Source organism: Nanorana parkeri, unplaced genomic scaffold, assembly GCF_000935625.1.
Source record: "Nanorana parkeri isolate BGI_ZX_2015 unplaced genomic scaffold, ASM93562v1 scaffold1395, whole genome shotgun sequence".
Classification (NCBI taxonomy): domain Eukaryota; kingdom Metazoa; phylum Chordata; class Amphibia; order Anura; family Dicroglossidae; genus Nanorana; species Nanorana parkeri.
This window is the reverse complement of record NW_017307663.1, coordinates 344,735-363,074: the sequence shown is the minus strand read 5'-3', so window position 1 is coordinate 363,074 and position 18,340 is coordinate 344,735.

The window sequence follows — 18,340 nt, the reverse complement described above, 5'->3', positions numbered from 1 at the left end:
AACACACTTTAAATGTATATAAAAACAATTAAAGAATTAAAGAGTGACTCCAAAAATGAAATGTATTTGTTAAAGTCAAGTTAATCTGCCTTTTCCAGTAGCGCAGGACTTTCATATATAGACAGGCCTGGAGAAAGGGAAGGGATTGCTTGGAGGGACATCATGACAGGGGAAGAAGGGAAGCTAGGTCACAAAGAGTTAAAAGATTAGTTCAGAGAGAGTTTAGAAGGAGGGGACGCTTACTGGATTGGACGAAAGTTCTGTAGGGAGAGATTTCCTAAAGGGTGGTCCGTGGGGAGGCGGAAGAAGTTTCCAGTTGCAGATGGCTCAGAGTTTCCCTCCCACCCACCCCCTTTCCCTTTTCCTTTTCCCTTTTCTTCATTTACCGTGTGTCTCTCAACATGGCAGTGGTTTTGGCGGTTTGGGATCCTTGTAGGTGGTCTAGATCGCTGGTTTATTGGAATAATGGTTCGGCCCATCCTAAGTGTGGTGTCCTTTAACCGCTTGCTGACCGGGATGTTTACACCCCCTTCCCATCCAGGCCATTTTTCAGTATTCAGCCCTGCGGTACTTTGACTGACATTTATTCCGTCATGCAACACTGTACTGAAAATATTTTATTCCATTTTTGGGGACCGATAGAGCTTTATTTTGGTGGTATTAAATCACCACTTTTATTTTTTACTATATTTAGGAAAAATATAAATTTTGAAAAAAATACGTTTTTTTTTTTTTTTTTTTACATGTTAGGAAACATTTATTACCCATTTTTTTTGTAAATTATAAAATACGGGGTCACGTCGGGTAAATAGACACCAAACATGTCAAGCTTTAAAATTGCATGCACTCACACAATCGCAAAAAACTACCATGCCTAAAACTGGCCATAGGCAACGCTTTAAAAGCTTTTACCGCTCATCAGTTTAGTGTTATCAGTGATTGATGGGCCTAGAATTATTGCTTTCACTGTGACGTTCGCGGCGATATGTAACATGTGGGGCTAACGCGTGGGGACTTTAAAAAAATGTGTCTTTTTTAAATTATTTTTTATGTGTGATTTAAATTATTTTTTTTGGAAACTAATTTTTTTTCTTATTTTTTTTTTTCTTAACTTTATTGCTGTCACATAGGGGGATAATAAAACCCCTTATGTGATAGCAAAGATATGTGACAAGTCCTCTTTATGGAGACATCAGGGGTCTCCAAGACACTTAATGTCACCTAGGACCCCCCTGAAGAAGCTGATGAAGAAGAGATCTGCTTCATCAGCTTCTTAAGCTGGAGAGTGACACAAGAATGTGGAAGTGATGTAATATACATCACTTCCGCATTCTGACAGCGGAGAGGGGACTGGAGGGAGATCGTGTACTGACCTCCCTCTGATCCCCTGTGACAGAGGCACTATGCTGGTCCCAGGCTCACACCGGGCACAGCGGAGCCCGGGACCAGCATGGGGGGGACCGTGGAGGGAGAGGGCGCTCCGATCTGCACCCCATACAAGCAATAGAGCCGGCTCTATAGCCGGAGGATCGCTTGTATGTTAACAGGCATTGTTGCCTGTTTTTACATTTTGGGACTTGCCCACTCGCGTGAGGGGACGTGGCTGAGCGGACGTCTAAAGACGCCCGCTCAGATCTAGAGAGCTCCCGGCCGGCCGTTTTTAGTGTTGGGCTGGAAGTGTCTGCGGTCAAGAGATATGGTCCCTGAGGTGGTGGTGGTGTTGTGGCTGGGGGCCTATTGTTAGTTATCTGAGGTCACAGACTCAAGTTATGGGTGCTTTTGTTACGTTATGGGCCTTCAAGGACCTTGGATGGGAAGGGGGTTTAACACCGCGGATGTCAACTGGTTAAAGAGTGGCTGCTGTGTCCTTTGATGTCCATACAAGTCCAATGTGTATTTGTGAGGGAAATTGGGTGAAGAGTGGGGGCTTTCAAACGTGTTTTTTTTAAAGGGGGTTTTGAGTGGACAGGTTACCTCTGAAATACCCTTGTTATGTCTACTTAAAGAGGAAGGTAGAAAGAGATCAAAGGACTAGTCACCAGTATTGCTTATAGTCTCTGTGCAGATGGCATTTTCCCCATTACTGATCACTATGCCTTGTTCCAATCTGTGTCTCTGTATGTAGGTGGCCATCTAGGTAGAAGCAGGGTTTTGCTTTCTAAAGTCAGAGCTTGCACCACTGATGATCTGATGATTAGTAGGAGAATATTCAAGAAGCAGCAGGAAAGGTGGAGAAAGCACAGATCCAAATAACAGATGAATAAGATGCAGGTAGATCCCTTCATCGCAGGTCCTCAGGTACAGTTTTCTTTCTGGCAAGGAGAACAGTAAGCAGCACAGTAGTGACATCACCACTCACTCAAATCTAGTGAGACTAAAGCCGGGTTCACACCTGGGCGTTTTACAGCGCTGATCGACGCGCTGTAAAACGCTCAAACAGTGAAGTCTCATACTTCCCTATGGGGATGGTTCCCACCTGGGCGTATTTCAGCCCGTTGAAACGCGCTGAAAAATGCCCTACGCCCAAACAAGTACAGGAGCTTCTTTGGGGCGTTTTTCCATTTCCATTGGTATTCCCTAGTGTGGCTCGGGGTTAACAAAACACCTAACCCAGAGCCACACTCGGGAATACAGCGTAGGACTTACCTTGTCCGCGATCCCCGCTGTGTCCTCAGGCGGCTGCCGACTTGCGGGTTCCGTCCCTTGCGAGCGGCCGCGTCGCAGGGGGGCAGAGCCCGCGGGAAGTTTAAAGGTGATTTTTATTAAAATAGAGAAAATAAGGGGGAAAAAATCATACCACCAGTGAAACGCGCGTTTCACTGAACAGAAAAACGCGAAGAAAACGAGCTAAAAAACGAGCAGAAAAAATACGCCCAGGTGTGAACCCAGCAGTCATAGGCACAACGCCTTGGATTATTTTATGCTGCAGATATACAGCTATGAGACTACAGAACAGGCGTGCACACGTGCAGGAAATGCATTGCTAATTTCAGGAGGAATTGAAGACTAAATGGACGTTATTCAGGGTACTGCTTAGACAAAATTTTAATTTCTAGATGTTCCTTATAACATAGCAAATCTTCACTTTTTGAGTCCAGGTCCACAAGCATTGCACAATGCAGTACACAAGCTCTTTGATTTACACATTTAAATTTCCACTATGCTTTTGAGCAGCCTTTCTCAGGGTTCCTCCAGGGGTGGCTAGGGGCTCCTTGAGCAATGAGCAGTGGACTGATCTTCTGCCTGATACTGACTGCATAGGTATGGCACTAACCTCACTTGGCTCAGCCATTGGTGTGGGACAAGGAGATCCTTTCCTCTCATTGTTTCAATAACTGATATCAGTGATTTTTTTAGCTTTCTATAAGGCGGTCCTTCTATTACTGAAGACCTACAGTAAAGGCTACTAAAGGCTCATTGATGGACGTGGGGAGCAAATGCTGGACCATGTAGTCCGATCCAATAGAAGAGCTACTGTAGCTTAATTTGCTGAAAATGTTAATGCCAGTTCCAAAAAAAAGGTATCTAAACACAGTGCATCACAATTTGTTGAGTATGGGGCAGCGCAGCTGCAGAATGGTCACGGTGCACATGCTGATCCATGCCCATCACCAAATGTGCCTACAATGGGCATGAGCAACAGAATTAGAACACAGAGTGAAGAAAGAAGGTGGCCTGGTCTGGTTTTCTTTTACATCATGTGGATGGCACTAGGATGCATTATGGGAAGAAGGAAAACCAGGTAGGGGTTCCTTGAGCAACAAGCAGTGGTGGACTGATCGTCTGCCTGATATTGACTGCATAGTTATGGTACCAACCTCAATTGGCTAAGCCATATATGTGAGACCAGGAGTTTGTTTCCTCTCATTGTTGCAATAACTGATACCAGTGATTTTTTTTAGCTCACTCTAAGGGTGTCCGTCTACCACTGAAGACCAATCTAAAGGAGTTCTTCTCCAACTAACCACCAAAGTAACAGGGCTCTTCTCCACCGACCACCAGTGTAAGGGGACCTTTCCATAATGACAACCAATGTAAGCGGACATTTCCTTACTGACCAGCAATATACATATTACTGATCCCACTTTCAGGGACTTCATATAGAAGCTTCATTTTGTCATTGATTGAAAAAATTAATGTGCATGGCAACCATCTCTCATTTCCATAAATCTACATTCCTGGAATTCTGAACCCTTCATTTATAGATAAATTACCTTAACCACTGATGACAGCAGAAAATAGAATGCGAGAAGTGCCATTTATTGAAAATGGAAGCTTTTGAGACACTAAGTTTATCCATGAGCAAACAAGTATAATGGTTGATAAGGGCACCTAGCATTCCTCTTATATGTATAAATTCCTAAGGTATCTTTCTAACACAAATTTAACATTTAAAGGCCCTGTCTAACCAGTAAAATCTGTTAGGGCTGGAAGTCTTTTTAAATGACCAGAAAAAGCAAAAAATTAAGATTTTCAAGAAGAACAATTCATTATAATGGATGTCATTGCATTCTGCTTGTAAAGAAATTCAAATAGTTGACATTTATGTTGATTTGATTGAACTAATTGGTTCTCTTCTTTTAGAATGAGACACTGGTGAAGAGGTTCCTGGAGGTCTAGAAAACATAACCTCTTAGTGGTCCCTGAGGACTAAAATAAATTGTGCTATGAGAGTATTTTGTGACTCAACAGAGAGCTTCTGTTTTCCTTTTTGATAGGTGTGAAGGTTTCCAAATCTCGGCTGAAGAAAACTACGTCACTGCTAAGCTATAAAGACCAAACCTGAAAGTACATTAGATGGGGTGCAAAGTTAGAAATGAAAAGAAATCTGCCTGGGTGGACTTCATGGTAAAATGTTCGTCAGGACTTTGAAGAAAGAGAGTGGTTTGGTTAACAAGAAGAGGGCTCCAGATCCAAAAAGTAAACTTTTGGGAACTCTTTCAAAATGGTGTAGCTGAGGGGTCGGTAAGGTGAATCAGTCTGGCAGCAGCAGTCAGGATAGACTGAAGGGGGATAGCCTGTGTAGGGGTCGGCCAAAGAGGAAGGAATACAACAATCAAGGCGATAGATAACAAGGGAGTGAATTAGTAGATGAGTGGTTTCATTGGTTAAGAAGGGTTCTGTTTGGAAAAGTTATGTAAAAGTTATGTACAGTGTATGGTGATACATACACTGTATTGCCAAACGTATTGGGACACCCTTCCAAATCATTGGATTCAGGTGTTCCGTGAAATTTCCTAGCTACTAAATATTCCGCGGTCACCTGTTAGTGATATTATAACAAAGTGGAAGTGACTGGGAACAACTGCAACTCAGCCATGAAGTGGTAGGCCACGTAAAGTGACAGAGCGGGCTGAAGAGCACAGTGCGCAGAAGTTGACAACTGTCTGCAGTCAATAGCTACAGACCTCCAAACTTCGTGTGGCCTTCAGATTGTCACAACAACAGTGGAAGAGAACTTCATGGAATGGGTTTCCATGGCCGAGCAGCTGCATCCAAGCCTTACATCACCAAGTGCAATGCAAAGCAACGTAAAGAACGCCGCCACTGGAGAAGTGGAGAGGTGTTCCCTGGAGTGACGAATCACGCTTCTCTGTCTGGCAAACCCGACGTGTCTGGGTTTGGCGGTTGACAGGAGAACAGTACTTGCCTGACTGCATTGTGCCAAGTGTAAAGTTTGCGGGGGGGGGGGGGATTCTGGTGTGGGGTTGTTTTTCACGGGTCGGGCTTGGCCCCTTAGTCCCAGTGAAGGGAACTCTTATGAAATCAGCATACCAAGACATTTTGGACAATTTCATGCTCCCAACTTTGTGGGAACAGTTTGGGGATGGCCCCTTCCTGTTCCAACATGACTGCACACCAGTGCACACAGCAAGGTCCATAGAGACATGGATGAGCGAGTTTGGGGTGAAGGAAGTTGACTGGCCTGCACAGAGTCCTGACCTCAACCCGATAGAAGACCTTTGGGATGAATTAGAGGTGAGACTGCGAGCCCGGCCTTCTCGTCCAACATCAGTACCTGACCTCACAAATGATCCAACATTCCCATAGACACACTCCTAAACCTTGTGCACACCTTCCCAGAAGAGTTGAAGCTGTTATAGCTGCAGAGGGTGGGCCAACTCAATATTGAACCCTACGGACTAAGACTGGGATGCCATTAAAGTTCATGTAAAGGCAGGTGTACCAATACTTTTGGCAATAGTGTATATTGTGAGGGTCAGCTTTGGGCGTAAAGCTCCCAGAGAGGCAGCCCAGACATCAAAATTGCATTTATGGGTTTCTTGCCCATTTTGCCCATTTTTAAATCTCTGCAGAACAAAATAAACAATGAAAGTTGACTCTGGCAGGGGATGTCAGAACACAAACTTCAACAGCAGTCTTGTAGCCTCCTGGCTGTTCACTGATCTATCTAGTCAGCACCCACTCTCGGCCTGTTCTCCGCACGGACTGAATCACCACTACCACAGCCTCTCAATACTCTGTTTTATTAATCAGGTGTACCAGAGTGTGTCCACTTTTTAACCCCCTGACCACTGCACAACAGCCAGATTGCAGGGAGCTAACTCATCTACCTGATAAAATTCAACTGGCACATCCACGCCATCCTTGACCATGCCCTTGACAAGCTAGGGTTGTTTGTCACTGTCTGTGCAGGGTGACTGGTCTTGTACCCACCCCCTCCTGTAGTTTTTCGTCAGGCAGTCTGTGGTGGGTTGACTTGCTGTGCCCCTCCTACAGCTCTGTTCTCTGTATGGCACAGTGGTGATATCCCCTCTATTTTACAAAGTCTTGATGCAAATGAAAATCACCAGCACTTGACGAAAACATGTAAATTCTTGTTTGTACCTACTATGTCACCCTGATGAAGGGACCCTGTGTGGCCCTGAAAGGTTGTTTTTTGCACCTTTTCAAATAAAATACAAACAAGAGTGATCTTCATTTGCATCAAGACTTAGTATTGCACAGCGCCATCCGTGATCCTCCCTGCGAGCACCACCATTTACTGTATGGTCCTAAACGCTGTAAGGAGTGCAGGGGATACATCTGGACACTCCTCTATTTTACAAGACAATATCTGACTTTCAAAGGCATTAGTTACACACACCATTGATCTATCTATATTTGAATAAAAGTTTTTGTGCCTGGAGTTCTGCTTTAATGCACTATGTCTATACCTGAATCTATCTATCTATCTATCTATCTATCTATCTATCTATCTATCTATCTATCTATCTATCTATCACCTCTTTTTGGAGTATAGAAAGAGCTAGTACAAGCAGACAAGAGCCTGACAGAAAATAGATGTGCATCGTAGTGCTTAGAAGTGCACTGCTAGAGGCGACAGGAGACTGACATACTTTTCTGCTGCAAAATACTACTGATAATTTTTACGGATCAGGAGTTTCAGGCACTGGGACCTTCATACTCTCATCTTTTACTGCAGAGAGAGGTTACATTGCAAACAAGACAGTAAGGTTACATTATTTTTACAGTGGGGGTTAGTGTTAAGGTTACAGCAGGGTTTTTCAAACTCTAAACAAAGGGCCAGTCCACTGATCTTGGAGGTATTAGGGAGGCTAGACTGTCAACAGTGAGAGTAAAATATGTCTCGGCATCAGTGGTCAATGGGAACAAAAAATGCCTCTCACTCAGTGGTCAGTTGGAGTACAAAATGCCTCTGGCTCGGTGGTCAGTGGGAGTACAAAATGCCTCTGGCTCAGTGGTCAGTGGGAGTAAATAAAATGACTTAGTGTTTGGATTAGTAAAAGGAGGAATAGTGCCCCGTTGTTGGTATCAGTTGTAGGAAAAGTGAACAATCCTTGGGGTAGATAGGAGGAATAGTGCTCTCTTGTGTCAGTCAGTCAGTGGAAGTAATTGTGCCCCATCATTGGTGTCATTGGAAGGAATAGTGCCCCATCATTGATTTTGATGAAAGGAATAGTGCTCCATCATTGGTGTTACTGGAAGTAAAAGTGCTACATTGTTTGTGCCAGTAGGAGGAATAGTGCCCCATTGTTGGTATCAGTGGGAGAAATAATCCTCTGTTGCTAATGTCAGTGGGGAGTAACAGTGCCCTATCACTGGTGGCATTGGAAGGAATAGTGCCCCCATGGTTGGTGTCAGTGGAAGGAAAAGTGGCGTGCCCATCATTGTTTTTTGGTGAAGGTAACTGTGCCCCATCATTGGTGTCAGTGTATCAAAAAGTAACCCCATCATTGGTGTCAGTGGATCAAAAAGTGCCCCATCATTGGTGTCAGTGGATCAAAAAGTACCCCATCATTGGTGTCAGTGGAAGGAAAAGTGCCCATCGTTGGTGTCAGTGGGATGAATAGTGCGCCATCGTTGGTGTCAGTGGGATGAATAGTGCCCCATCATTGGTGTCAGTGGAAGGAAAAGTGCCCCATCATTGGTGTCAGTGGGATGAATAGTGTCCCATCATTGGTGTCAGTGGAAGGAAAAGTGCCCCATCATTGGTGTCTGTGGGAGGAATAGTGCCCCATCATTGGTGTCAGTGGGAGGAATAGTGCCCCATCATTGGTGTCAGTGGATCAAAAAGTACCCTATCGTTGGTGTCAGTGGAAGGAAAAGTGCCCCATCGTTGGTGTCAGTGTAAGGAAAAGTGCCCCATCGTTGGTGTCAGTGGGATGAATAGTGCGCCATCATTGGTGTCAGTGGGAGGAATAGTGCCCCATCATTGGTGTCAGTGGGAGGAATGGTGCCCCATCATTGGTGTCAGTGGGAGGAATAGTGCCCCATCATTGGTGTCAGTGGGAGGAATAGTGCCCCATCATTGGTGTCAGTGGGAGGAATAGTGCCCCATCATTGGTGTCAGTGGGAGGAATAGTGCCCCATCATTGGTGTCAGTGGGAGGAATATTGCCCTATTATTGGTGCAGGATTTGCATTAGGCTTACAGAGTTAGTGTTAGGGTTACAGGGAGAGTTAATTGGAGGTTGCCACTATTTTTCTATGTATGCCCAGAATGATGTTGAGATTTGTCAGTTTACCTTGGTAAAGGTGGAGATCCAGAGATTACTGGGTCAGACAACTCTTTATGGTTTCCTTTGTTAAATTTAAGTCCATCCTTCCATCTATCTACCAATCTAATTGCCTATGTATCTACCCATAAGAAACCTGTACTAAAAAACATCTCTTGTCTGACCTCTTTGGGAAATACTATTAACTCAGCTGTCATGTTAATCCAAAATGAAAAAATAAATAAATATAAAATCACTGACTCAGAATAAACACTATATGAGGCCACAGAAATAAAAAAAGATATCCAAACTTCTTAGCTGCAGACTCATTCCAAAGCAGATCAGAGAGAAGGTATTGAAGCCAGAGGCTGAGCATAGTATTTAGCATTTTGCAAAGTTTTGGGCAGCCCCTGTACTTTTCTCATGAAAAGGTTTCCTTTAAGCCGTTCCTTTAGAAGCAGCCAGAACACAGTCCAGGGCTGTATGCTAGGAAAACAAACTGTAACTGTGATAAAATTGCCTTTGGGAACTGACCTTTTCAATGAGGAAAAAAAAAATGAAAATTGGAAACTGGAATTGCTCTCTAAATTAAAAGCCATTTCAGTGGCTGAAGCCTTAGATTATGTAGCGGCTAAATGAGTCAAACTTTGTAATGTATTCCTTGGCTGACTGGTTATTGGTGCACAATCTGGAATTCAATAAGACGCTGCAGCTGGAAATGGAGATTCTTAAAGAATGGTGTTTAATCTTCATTTTTCTCAGATATAGTTACTTTCCTCTCACCCATTTTATGATTTCCTGGCCTCACCCACTGTCAGTGGCATATCCGAGGTATGACAAATATGGCACATTCCTTGGGCGACACTTGAAGACAGCACCTCTCCTATGCACATCTTGCTACGAGCTGGGCGGGGAGATGTGTATGGGCAGTGGCGTAACAATCGCCATAGCGACCCAGACGGCCGCTATGGGGCCCGGGCACAGGGGTGCCCGGGCAGGGCATCCCTCTGATGCTGTGTGGGCCGCCAGGGTCGCTATGGCATGTAAGGGCGCTGGCTGTCACTGACACAGCTCAGCAGCGGCGTTTCCCCTCACAGCCTCTGCGGAGCTGTGTCAGTGACAGCCAGCAGCTACGGCAGAAGAGGCCAGCGTTCCCAGTGAAGGAGGAGACGGGGCCTGCCTAAGATCAACCCCGCCTCCTCTTACATCACTGACCAGCGACCTGAGAGGAGGCGGGTCCCGGGGCGGAAGAGGAGGCGGGGCTCTGGTGACCACGGAGGCGGACAGCGCTGACAGGTAAGAGGTGCGTGCAGCCCATCTGAGCCCCTGCAGAGCTCACTATAGAGAGTCTATGGTGGGCTCTGCAGGGTCACTCTCAGGTGGGCTGTTTGGTATATCAGGTCAGCTCTGCAAGTGGCATAACTAGCAATCACGGGGCCCAATACAACATTTTGCTATGGCGCCCTGTGATTTCTAGTTACGCCCCTGTGTATGGCCGTTACACATCTCCCTGCCTTGCTCTTAGTAACCATGGATGCTCTGGCCAATGTCTCGCCCAGCTCCTGGCAACCAGTGACATCACTGGTTGCTAGGAGCTGGGCAGGACGCTGGCCAGAGCAACCCAAGTTGCTAAGAGCTGCGCGGGGAGATGTATATGGCCCTTACACATCTACCCACCCTGCTCTTAGCATCCTGGGATGCTTTTGGCCGCCATCTAACCCAGCTCATGGCAACCAGTGACATCACTGCTTGCCAGGAGCTGGGCGGGACACCACGGGCACAATTTATTGTAGATATGTCTCTGCCCACTATAGTACATTAAATACATGAGAAACACATGATCTTCTGAGAACTCCACCAAGTTTAATAACATTAAGATTCACTGATTATGGGCCCATATCATATATCACAGGTAGGGACAGATTTATACTGTTTTTATCTCCCCTACACCAGCTACCTTGTTCTGCTCATCCATCCAATAGGTGCCTTTGGTGCTGCAGGGTTTCTGGAAACCACTAGAAACATATATATGGAGAGAGATTAATATCAGACTGCAAGCACCAAGGCCATGGCCATGTTATAAATCGGCCAATTTATATTTTTGTGAAGGAGAGATTCACCCTCTCTGTTTTTCTTGGTGACCAAAGGCAGAAGGATAGGAGTAGAAGTGGCTGTGGAAGGAAAGGGTGGCCAATGCTACGGACAGAGATGTGGTTGGGTATTAGAAGCAGTGGCACTCTACTAATAATGCCCAAATCAAAGTAGAAAGAATGAGGTCAGTTTTCATTTTTGTCTATGTCCTCTCTTGGTTTGTCCTGGGACCATTGGCAGAGGGATAGAAAGTGAGGGAAAATCTAATAGGTTACAGTTGTCACCAGAACATGAGGTGAGGGTCAATTTTTCAACAGGGACACTTGTTCTTGTAATAACTATCACTTGACTTGCACTCACTTTTGGAAGATATCCTCTCACTTCCTGTTGTGTTTTTAGGATCGGAAGTTAGCCAGATATGTTTCCAATAGACAGCTTGACCTCCCAGAGATGCATTTCGTATGGGTTTCACAACCCAAAGGTAATAAAAATCTGGATGTTAGCTGCGGCCGTGCATTTTTTTGTGCAATCCTTTCTTATTTTTCATTTGTCATCGGATCGCTTTGTAGAAATCCTGACAGATATGCCCGTTATACGTTTGGAAATGAAAGCCGCCGGTCATGTTGCGGCTTCCAGCGGAGGAAGACAATCAACTTTCCGCTAAAAGTTGCAGAGCCCCGGGGTTAGAGCCGCTGATGTGGAGTGCACTGCTGAGAGGAGCTAACACGGAATACAGGAAATATCTGTTTACATTGTGTAACGTACAATATGCGGACCGTCTAATTACATCTGTGGATGGAACTCAGCCGCACAGAAACAAATGTATATTGTAATAGTGTTCTGTTACAGATACGGAGCGATTGTCTGTTCATATGTATTTAAAGGGGAACTATGAGGGGAGTGATTTTCACTCAACCTCATAGTTCGAGCCGACGTGTGACAATGAAACTGTCACACGTAGGCTCAATAGATCGAGAAGTGAGCGAACGCATACCGTCGCTCGCTCACTTCTCGATCATGTCCCTGCAGAGAGTGGTGACTGTCACTCACGGCTCCCTGCAGGGATTCTCCCCCTCCCCTGTCCGATCCTCCAGCGCTGACTGGCGGAATGGATGGGCGGGTACAGCTGGGTCTGCCTCTAGATAATCAGAGCCAGCTGTCACTCACGCAGCTGGGTGGATCCAGACAGTAATGTCGGGATCCGTCCCGGCTGCGGCGTCTCAGTATACCGTGAGCTGCAGCTCACGATATACTGAGCTTTGGTTCACGGGAGAACGCTAGTTTATGTCCTCCCGTGATCCTTAGGAGAATTATGGGGAAAAACACTTACCCCATAGTTCTCCTTTAAGAATATTATAGTCCTGAGTAAAAGAAAAAAATATCATTCATATTGTTACCTATTTCCTCTATTTATATTGCATTGTCTATTTCTGTAGCCCATCAGTGAGTATGCAGCCTGCTTTTATCACCCTGCTATAAGTGACAGTCTAATCTCACTTTTAGGGATAAGTGAATCAAGGAAAATATGCATCAAACACCCCATTTCAATTGACACATGTAGGGCCGGTCCACCCAAAAGTGATTTTTTTTAAAGTTACAGGTGGATCCTGGTGGGAAAAGTCAGATCCTGACTTCTTATAAGTCATCTGAATATTTCAACAGTGAGACCTCCCGTCCCTGCCATAATTCCCAGCTCTGTTCCTGTCCATCTGGGAGTTTTGTGTGTTCGTTGCCCACCCTTGTGCGTTTCCAGCTCCTCCTTTGACATTCTCTATGATATGCAATAAATAATAAAAAACTAGAGATGGTGGTGGGGGTCCTCAGTCATAAAGGGCACAGCAGGTATGTATACCTGGATCTCACCAATAGAGATAGACCCCAAGAGATAAAAGAGACGGTCAGGTGGTTTGACTCCCCAGCTTGTTGAGTAGACTGATCCTTTAATCAGCTGTTGCAACAGGAGGTGTTTTTTATTTGCATTTATCTTTTGAAGCTGAACTCCGACTTCCAATTCAGTCTTGCACAGTTCTCTCCTGGACTGAAAATGCTTATTCTGATTTCACTGCATGCTGTGACCTTCCCACAATGTGCATTAGAAGCTGCAGCAAGTCACCTAGAACCTGCCTCATTTCCTGGCAGGAGGATGACCAGTATCTACTAGTCTGAGTGTCCCTGGTCCGCCCCTTTCATTCATTGGATTTCAGCTTTCAGTCATATAGACTCAGCATCACAGTCGGGCATTACCTATGGTGGTCTGCATGCAAATGCAGCCTGCCTAGGAACACCCATTTCTCCAGACTGACATCCACCCATCAAGGCCACTGATATTTGCATAACTGCTCCCAAGAACCTGCCCACTGCTTGCATCAGAGCTGAGGGCTCCTGAGAGGAGTACTGAGGCAAATGCTGTTTTCAGGAGGCTATGTACAGCACCCTGCTGGACTCTCCAACCAGCCATCATCTGCCTGCGTAGAGAAGTACAGGGATCTAGTGATGACATCACTGGTCTAAAATCTAAATGTATTTTATTAGCATGCTGATGACGGGGAGGGGAGGAACCAGGGATGGCAAAATCTAAGCAGATGAAACTTCAGCTTTAATCCCCTATATCACGTACCTGAATGGAGACCAAGCTGAGAAGGAGACCCGTGCACCTCTCGTCCCACACCTCTGAATTGGTGACAGGTGATGTAAAAATGGGGAGAGGCACAAGCGCCTTTACTGGTGGCTGGCCAGGTTTCTTAAAGACGCTTGAGTGCATTGGACCAGCTGGTGAGTCTACAGGACCAGGATGATACCAGGATCTCTCAGAACTGGATCAGGTAATAGGCAAGGAGCTGGAGAAGCACTGGCTAGATGAGGTGGTCCAGAGTACTGGGGGGGATGAAGCACCAAGTGCCAAGCCAGGAGCCAAGGTCATACATGGGAAGCTGAATCTTAAAGTGCTGAATTGCAGAAGCAAGGTCAGGAATCATAAGCCAAGATCATACATGGGTGAGCAGAGAGTTGAGGTACCAAGTCAAAGAAGGAAACCGGAGTCAATGGTCACAAGCCAGGTTCAAACATCGGGGATCAGAAACTAAACACAGGGTACACAGGCACTAGCTGATGACCGCTTAGCAACTTGATCATGGCTTCTGTCTGTTTCAATAGACAAAGCGTGCCTGCTAATGAGCAGTGTGCCCATGCACTAACGTACATGCGCTATTGCACATAAATGTTCCCATGTCTTTGTGCCAAAGCGCGTTTGCCTGAAACTTTTAGCATAGGATTGCATGCACATGTGTGCGTGCATCTTTGAGCAGGGACCAGCTTGCAGGTAACTCTCTTACACCCTAGGAGATTAAAACTTTCAACACCATGAAGAGAACTGGACATCTCAGAAAGTTTGTTCCCTCATCCAGTCATCTTTCAAACACTCGTTTCTTGGCCCTACTTCGTATTTTATCAGTTCAGCGGATGAAACTGCCGCAGACCCGAACGTGTTTCAGCTTTTTTTGCAGATCACAGGTAAATTGGAGGCTAAGCAAGTCATTGTGTGGTGAATTTCCCCTGATACACCCTAAGAAAACGGCTGTCAGAAAAGGACGATTAACCTGGAAAGACACAAGAAGAATGGAACCATAAATTAATGAGTATTGCCGGGCTTAGCCGGGCAGCCGCTATTGACAGCCGTGTCAGCTTTTTACAAACTAATTAGTAAAGAAATAGTGTGAAGTCATTGTGAAACGCGCCGGGTCACACTGCGCTATACCTGAGGCAATATATATTAAAAGCGTGCCGTAAAGGCTTCATGTCCCCGGTGACTGAACAAAGCCCTTAATAATTTCATTCTTGTGACAACATTTTTTACAGTGTGGAATGTCCATGAACAAATATTGGAAGAAGTTGTCATGAAGCCAGAACCAGAGTCTGTGCCCGGCGGTCTGCGCGTATGCATGTGCCTGGTTTTGCTCATAGAGCATTGCCAGGTCACGCGTGTTTCCGTGGACGTGCATGCCACAACATGTGATTTGAATTTTGGCGCCCTTAGGGCTATATACTGTAGGCTGTGCCAGCCAGTCCTCCTGTGCTGTGTGATCATCAGCTACACCCGTGTTCCTGAGTTGAGGTACCAACCCTGTGTTCTGATCTGATTACCCGTTCCCGACCCGGCTCGTCTTGACCTCTTGCTGTTCTTCTATGTTCCTGAGACCTCGGCTTGCTTCTGGTTATTGTTTCTGCCTGACGTCTTGTACTACTCTGACTGCAGATCTTTTGCCTGGTAGCTCGCTGCCCGCCTGTTAACGACTTGGCTTGCCATGACTATGGATTGCCTGAAGACCCGGCCCTCAAAGTGCTTCTCTCTTCTGTGTCTGCACAACACCCAGGGCCTGCTAGCATTGCAGAGACAAAGCCATCTTTTTCTGGCACTCGCGCCGCTGTGGGGGAGGGGGGGTGACACCACTAACAGCTAAGTGATGGGTTGGGAGATGTGTAATGGCTCTGCATCTTCCCACCTAGCTTATAGCAACGTGAGAGCCCTGGTCGGCGTTAGGTCCAGCTCCTGGCAACCAGTGACTGATTGCCAGGAGCTTGTTGGGACACCAGAAAGAGCGTCCAAGGTTGATAAGAGCTGGGCGGAGATAAGTGTATGGCCCTTATACATCTCCTCATCTGGCTCTTAGCACTCTGGGATGCTCTGGATGGAAAGGGGGCCATGTCGCTCTGCCTGCCCTGCCCCCCCCCCCCCCCCCCAAGTGATCCTAAGAGATGCCACCTGAGACAACAGCCTCAGGCCGTCTCATGTAAGGGATGGACCTGGTAAGGACACTGGAATGGGAGAACGATGTCTTTAAGCAGACTATAGTCTCAGGATGGTATAAGAAGTGCGGCAACAGGGTCACTTTTAAAGACTGAACACTCCTGGCACTCTGGAAGCTGCGTAGAGGCAGCCATCTTGGTAGAGGCAAGACTTTGATTCCTAATGTCAGAGCCTCCAGTATGGAGAACAGTGAGGGACAAATCACCAAATCTGCCTCTCTTTCTCTCATCAATAGTTAGAGAATGCTGACCAAGCCCCTCAGTCCTGCTGAGAGTGAAGTATAGATTATTGTACTGAGTTTGATTTAAATTAAATACAAACAACATAAATCGCACTATGAAAAATAGATCAATCAATAAAACCGGTTCTCATTAATCTGTCCTTCAACCCACAACGTATTCATCTTACAATCACTATTATCAGAGGTAGACAGTTCTTTTCGCAGATCCATCATCCTCTTTATTTATAATGAATTATGTAGTGTCTGTACATTGAGCCCAATTAGTGTGTCACTCTATGTTTGTAACCTGGAGATATTTATTAGTTTCTTTCTTCATGTGTGATATCTTATGAATCCAAATGTTTAGTCCATTAGCCTTTGGCTTCTGAATATTGTAATTGCTGTTTTAGGCACGGATATACTGCATGTGAATGTGTTTACATACACTTTAATGTTAACCCCCAACCCTCAGGTTAAATGTGTAATATTACAGCTATAAACACAAGCATTGCAGTCGTAGAAGCTGTAATACTATAACACGGGGTAGTATCTATCAAGATACTAAGTGTTCTACCCTCACAGGCATGATATTTATTGACTTACCTACCTGCCATCTAAAAATCACAATTTACAACAGAGTAGATAAATTTGTCTATGGTAGGTTCCCAGCAACCTCTATCCCAAGAAGAAGATAATAAGAATATTCTGGGAATCCAGACTCCATCTTGGAACCGAGAAGAGGAGGATCCAGTGCCATACTTACAACACGTCTGGAGAAAAATGCCCAACTTCCCCTAGGCAGCATCGCTGTTAGGGACGGACTTCTTTTGCACTTTTTTTGTAAGCTGATACTGTATTTACATGTTCTTATATTGATTGTATGTCTTCATGTTCTTCTTTTACCAGTTTAACCCCACCAAGCTTTATTTTGTTAATAAAGCTTCAAGATTTCATCCATTCTGGCTTATTGCAGAATAGGAGGGTTTAGCTGCATGTCGAGCTTTACACCGACCACAGGGTAACATGTAGCGGGGACAGAACAGTGAAACAGCAGCTACCAAGCAAGTGGGATACAGGGCAATGAATACACAGAGGCCTGCTACAAGTCAGTGCAGCCACTTACCTATGACAATACAGCAGTCTCTACACAGTCAAGCACCTCCAGAAGCAACATGTCACATAGTTGGACATCTACACTTAAAACAAGGTCCCAAGTATTTGATTCCCCTAGATTCTCATCCACAAGTAATGCACTCGCCATCGCATGTGCAAAAGCTGAAGCCGCAAAAGCCAGAGCAGCTTTTACTGAGCAAGATATAAGAATTGCAGAAAAAAAGGGAAGGTGCATCGAGAGCACGGGTACAGGCTGAGAAGGTGTAGCAAGAGGCATCTATAAAAACACAGAAAGCCTTTCTAGAAGCAGACCTAGAGAGACTTGCTATAGAGAGAGCAGCCCCCTTAGCCAAAGCAGAGGCCTTAGAATAAGCCATATACCCTTATAGTGGGCTGTTCAGGATCTATGGTGGGCTCTGCAGGGTCTCAGCCTGACACCCTGCACAGCCCACCATAGACCCTGCACAGCTGACCTGAGAGCCTGCACAGCGAACCGGAGACCCTGCAGACACAACCACAGCCCCCGCACAGCCCTCCTGAGATGCCAAGGTTGTCCATAGATCTCCCCCAAGATCAGTGGCGTGACATGTGGGTCCAGATTTCTAACAGGTCTAGGATTCAACCAGAACACCGGCTTGGCTCACTGAATTGTGGTTTGTGGTTTTTTTGTCCGCCCCCCTGGAAAATGCCGCCCAAGGCAAACGCCTTGTTTACCTTGCGGTGAATATGCCCTTGCACTAGAGGGAGTATCTGCAAATCTGTATATGTAGTATAATAATGGAAACATAGAACACAATGTATGTAAAAACTAGATAACCAATATAAAAATAACTGGAAACGCTCACTGACAGTACAATGTGGCCTCCGTGTAGAGGTTGAAGCGCGGATTGGAAAACCAGAACGGGGCCATTTATCCCTTTTTGTGCTATTTAAATTCCTCATTCATATTCCACCTCTTGGCTGTTTATTAAAGTTGCAATTCAAATTCCGGTGTGAACTCGCTCATTACCGCCTCGCTTGTAATTTGCCAGACAAAATCAATAGCTTGCACGCCATTTAAACATTTTACAAAGCACGGGCCAAATAATTTGTCTGCGCTGCAAAGTCCTTTTTATGTAATCAGCGGAGCGGA